Here is a 6,000-nt window from a genome sequence, read left to right as displayed (position 1 = left end):
TGGCCAAACGTCAACAGGCCGTCTTGAAATTAATTTCTTTGGGGAATCGAAGCCACACAGCGCAGGAGCTCTGGAATGCCATCAAGCAGGAGAGTGATGTGTGGTTTGTGCCAGCGAATCTCCAGCCAGGCATGGTAGTGTGTGATAATGGCCGAAATCTGGTGGCAGCTCTGGGCCTCGGCAACCTCACTCACATCCCATGTCTGGCACATGTGCTCAATTTGTTCGTGCAGAGTTTTTTGAGGCACTATCCGGATCTTGATGCACTGCTGCACAAGGTCCGCCTAGAGTGTGCTCACTTGCGGCGTTCCAGCACGGCAAAAGCGCGCATTGCGGCTCTGCAGCGCCGACACCACCTGCCGGAACATCGCATCGGATCTCGGCCAGCGCAGCCGCACAGGCGCAGCCAGTCTGACACCAAATGATGTCAGAAGACGGGCAGCGCAAAATGTGTGCATGGCCAAGGGCTAATATAACAGCGCAGGCTCCGGGACTGATTCAAACAACGCTGAGGAGGCGGCGCACGGCGCCAAGGGGGTGAGAATGACGGCTGTGCTGCTTCACATCACAAAGGACAGTTCCACCTACCGGACGGTATCACGGTAGGAGGGGACACTTTTCATAAGTGTTAGGTTCAGCATGTGCAAGGACCATAATTAAAAGAGGTAAGTTTACCTTTTCCAGCATTAGTTCTGTACACGATGGCTCTTTCAGCTACAAACGCCTGGGGGGGGGGGGGGTTAAAGGTTCCCTTTCAACTTGCTCCAGTGCAGGCTTCGACCTACACTCTGCTCCCTCTCCTCCTCCTGCTGACCCTGGGCTCTGACACCGCCAGTTGGGACCCAGATGTGCTGGCTGCACAGAGAAAAACACCAGCCAAAATGTCAGTGGGGTTCAGCACCGCCAGCTGTTCCCCTGCTGTGTAGCCGGCAACGTGTCCTGCAACAGCTATGTAGACACAAGAACTGAAATTGAAGGGAACCTGTCCCCCCTCCCCCATGTGTTTCTATGTTTTACAGCCACCTTGTACGGCAGTAATGCTGCATGTGTGCAAGGTGGCTCAGAAACTTATTCTCCTTGCCCATGTTGAACTGAACACGTCTAAAATGAGTCCTCTGCGACCATTAAAACGTCCCTCAGGTGTGACTTTCCTTTGTATTGACACGCAACAAGCTCCTTGGTAGCGCTGCCCGTCTTCTGGCATCATTGTTTGGCTGCCTGCGCCTCTGCGGCCGCCTTGCCCCACACAACGCCCCTCGGTGTCTTATTTATTTGGACTGCGAGGGTGTGATTGACGGGCATGAACCGTGCATTTCTTCGCCTGTCCCTCATCTCCTTCCGCCTTTTTCGGACTGTGCGTCTTCATGGCCGTGGCATGCGATAAGGGATCAGCTGACGCCGCATAGTCTGAAGCGGGTGTAAGAACCCAAGAGAGAGGTGAACATACTGTATGTACTGCGCCAGGCCATGAATCCCAGCCCCGCAGTGTTTTAACAATGTTAAGACACTGCGGGGCTGGGATTCATGGTCATCGCAAACCGCAAAGGCCGACATTAAATGATGTTAGAAGATGGGCAGCGCTAACAGCGCAAGGCCAAGGGATAACACGACAGCGCAGACTCCTGTGCAACAAATAACGATGTTCAGGAGGCCGCGCAAAGCACCAAGGTGGCATTTTTGCCAGCTGTACTGCGTCTCTTTACGAAGGGAACTCACGCCTCAAAATCAGTTTGACTGTGTAAGGGCCTAAATGTTATACGTGTTCCTTTCATCGTGTGCAAGGAGCAAAATTAAAAGAGCAACCTTTGACTTGTGCAGCACTACTGCTGCATAAGCTGTGGCTCTTCTAGTTTGGAACACCTGAGGGGGGGTTAAAGGTTACCTTTGAAATTGGTTCAATTAGGCTTCGGCCTACACTCCGCTCCCCCTGTCCTCCTCCTGCTGACCCTGGGCTCTAACACCACCAGTTGGGGCCCAGATGTGCTAGCTGCACAGAGAAAAACACCAGCCAAAGTGTCAGTGGGGTTCAGCAACTCCAGCTGTTCCCCTGATGTGCAGCCGGCAACGTGTCCTGCAACAGCCACGCAGGCACAACAGACCCAAAGCTGCCGCCAGTGCAGGCTTCGGCCTACACTCTGCTCCCTCTCCTCCTCCTGCTGACCCTGGGCTCTAACACCGCCAGTTGGGGCCCAGATGTGCTAGCTGCACAGAGAAAAACACCAGCCAATGTGTCAGTGGGGTTCAGCACCGCCAGCTGTTCCCCTGCTGTGCAGCCAGCAACGTGTCCTGCAACAGCCACGCAGACACAAGAACTGAAATTGAAGGGAACCTGTCCCCCCTCCCCCAGGTGTTTCTACGTTTTACAGCCACCTTGTACGACAGTAATGCTGCATGTGTGCAAGGTGGCTCAGAAACTTATTCTCCTTGCCCATGTTGAACTGAACACGTCTAAAATGAGTCCTCTGCGACCATTAAAACGTCCCTCAGGTGTGATTTTCCTTTGTATTGACACGCAACAAGTTCCTTGGTAGCGCTGACCATCTTCTGGCATCATTGTTTGTCTGCCTGCGCCTCTGCGGCCACCCTGACCCACACAACGCCCCTCGGTGTCTTATTTATTTGGACTGCGAGGGTGTGATTGACGGGCATGAACCGTGCATTTCTTCGCCTGTCCCTCATCTCCTTCCGCCTTCTTCGGACTGTGCGTCTTCATGGCCGTGGCATGCGATAAGGGATCAGCTGACGCCGCACAGTCTGAAGCGGGTGTAAGGACCCGAGTGTGAGAGGCGAACATATGTACTGCGCCAGGCCATGAATCCCAGCCCCGCAGTGTTTAAACTATGTAAAGACACTGCGGGGCTGGGATTCATGGTCATCGCAAACCGCAACGGCCGACATGAAATGATGTCAGAAGATGGGCAGCGCTAACAGCGCAAGGCCAAGGGATAACACGACAGCGCAGACTCCTGTACAGCAAATAACAACGCTCAGGAGGCTGCGCCCAGCACCAAGGTGGGATTCTTGACATCTGTGCTGCATCTCATTACCAAGGGAACTCTCGCCTCCAACACAGTTTGACTGTATAAAGGGCTAAATGTTATACGTGTTTCATTCAGCGTGTGCAAGGAGAAAAATTAAAAGAGCAACCTTTGACTTGTGCAGCACTACTGCTGCATAAGCTGTGGCTCTTCTAGATTGGAACACCTGAGGGGGGGTTTAAGGTTACCTTTGAAATTGGTTCAATTAGGCTTCGGCCTACACTCCGCTCCCTCTCCTCCTCCTGCTGACCCTGGGCTCTAACACCGCCAGTTGGGGCCCAGATGTGCTAGCTGCACAGAGAAAAACACCAGCCAAAGTGTCAGTGGGGTACAGCAACGCCAGCTGTTCCCCTGCTGTGCAGCCGGCAACGTGTCCTGCAACAGCCACGCAGGCACAACAGACCCAAAGCTGCCGCCAGTGCAGGCTTCGGCCTACACTCTGCTCCCTCTCCTCCTCCTGCTGACCCTGGGCTCTAACACCGCCAGTTGGGGCCCAGATGTGCTAGCTGCACAGAGAAATACACCAGCCAATGTGTCAGTGGGGTTCAGCACCGCCAGCTGTTCCCCTGCTGAGTAGCCGGCATCGTGTCCTGCAAAAGCCACGCAGACACAAGAACTGAAATTGAAGGGAACCTGTCCCCCCTCCCCCAGGCGTTTGTATGTTTTCCAGCCACCTTGTACAGCAGTAATGCTGCATATGTGCAAGGTGGCTCATAAACTTATTCTCCTCGCACATGTGGAACTGAAAACACGTCTAAAATGTGTCCTCTGTGTGCCATTTAACCGTCCCAGAGGTGTGACTTTCCTTTGTAATGACACGCTGCAACCCCCTTGATAGCGCTGCCCATCTTCTGGCATCATTGTTTGGCTGCCTGCGCCTCTGCGGCCGCCCTGACCCACACAACGCCCCTCGGTGTCTTATTTATTTGGACTGCGAGGGTGTGATTGATGGGCATGAGCAGTGCATAAGTTCGCCTGTCCCTCATCTCCTTCCGCCTTCTTCAGACTATGCGACTTCATGGCCATGGCATGCGATAAGGGATCAGCTGACGCCGCACATTCTGTAGCAGGTGTAAGGACCCGGGCGATAGGCGAACATATGTACTGCGCCAGGCCATGAATCCCAGCCCCGCAGTGTGAAACACTGTAAAGACACTGCGGGGCTGGGATTCATGGGCATCGCGAACCGCACCAGCCGACATGAAATGATGTCAGAAGACGGGCAGCGCATGGCCAAGGGATAACGCAACAACGCAGACTCCTGTACTTCAAAATGCGATGCTCAGGAGGCCGCACCAAGGTGGTATTTTTGCCAGCTGTGCTGCGTCTCATTACGAAGGGAACTCCCGCCTCCAAGACAGATTGACTGTATAAGGGCCAAAATGTTGTACGTGTTTCCTTGAGCTTGTGCAAGGAACAAAATTAAAAGAGCAACCTTTGACTTGTGCAGCACTACTGCTGCATAAGGTGTGGCTCTTCTAGTTTGTAACACCTGAGGGGGGGTTAAAGGTTACCTTTAAAATTGGTTCAATTAGGCTTCGGCCTACACTCTGCTCCCCCTGCAGAGCCTGGGCTCCAACACCGCCAGTTGGTGCCCCGAAGTGCTGGCTGCACAGAGAAAAACACCTCGCCAATGTGTCAGTGGGGTTCAGCACCGCCAGCTGTTCCCCTGCTGTGTAGCCAGCAACGTGTCCTGCAACAGCCACGCAGACACAAAGCTGCCGCCAGTGCAGGCTTCGGCCTACACTCTGCTCCCTCTCCTCCTGCTGACCCTGGGCTCTAACACCGCCAGTTGGTGCCCGGTACTGCTAGCTGCACAGAGAAAAACACCAGCCAATGTGTCAGTGGGGTTCAGCACCGCCTGCTGTTCCCCTGCTGTGTAGCCGGCATCGTGTCCTGCAACAGCCACGCAGACACAAGAACTGAAATTGAAGGGATCCTGTCGCCCCACCCCCAGGTGTTTGTATGTTTTACTGCCACCTTGTACAGCAGTAATGCTGCATGTGTGCAAGGTGGCTCATAAACTTATTCTCCTTGCACACGTGGAACAGAACACGTCTACAATGTGTCCCCTGAGACCATTAAAACGTCCCTGAGGTGTGACTTTCCTTTGTAATGACACGCAACGACCCCCATGGTAGCACAGCCCTTCTTCTGACATCATTGTTTGGCTGGCTGCGCCTCTGCGGCCACCCTGCCGGACACAACGCCCCTCGGTGTCTTATTTATTTTGACTGCGAGGGTGTGATTGACGGGCATGAGCAGTGCATATCTTCGCCAGGCTGTCACTCATCTCCTTCCGCCTTCTTCAGACTGTGCGGCTTCATGGCCGTGGCATGCGATAAGGGATCAGCTGACGCCGCACAGTCTGTAGCGGGTGTAAGGACCCGGGCGATAGGCGAACATATGTACTGCGCCAGGCCATGAATCCCAGCCCCGCAGTGTGAAACACTGTAAAGACACTGCGGGGCTGGGATTCATGGGCATCGCGAACCGCACCAGCCGACATGAAATGATGTCAGAAGACGGGCAGCGCATGGCCAAGGGATAACGCAACAACGCAGACTCCTGTACTTCAAAATGCGATGCTCAGGAGGCCGCACCAAGGTGGTATTTTTGCCAGCTGTGCTGCGTCTCATTACGAAGGGAACTCCCGCCTCCAAGACAGATTGACTGTATAAGGGCCAAAATGTTGTACGTGTTTCCTTCAGCTTGTGCAAGGAACAAAATTAAAAGAGCAACCTTTGACTTGTGCAGCACTACTGCTGCATAAGGCGTGGCTCTTCTAGTTTGTAACACCTGAGGGGGGGGGTTAAAGGTTACCTTTAAAATTGGTTCAATTAGGCTTCGGCCTACACTCTGCTCCCCCTGCAGAGCCTGGGCTCCAACACCGCCAGTTGGTGCCCTGAAGTGCTGGCTGCACAGAGAAAAACACCTCGCCAATGTGTCAGTGGGGTTCAGC

This window comes from Ranitomeya variabilis, chromosome 6 (genome assembly GCF_051348905.1).
Source record: "Ranitomeya variabilis isolate aRanVar5 chromosome 6, aRanVar5.hap1, whole genome shotgun sequence".
NCBI classification, from domain to species: Eukaryota; Metazoa; Chordata; class Amphibia; order Anura; family Dendrobatidae; genus Ranitomeya; species Ranitomeya variabilis.
Note: the sequence above shows the minus strand (reverse complement) of the source record.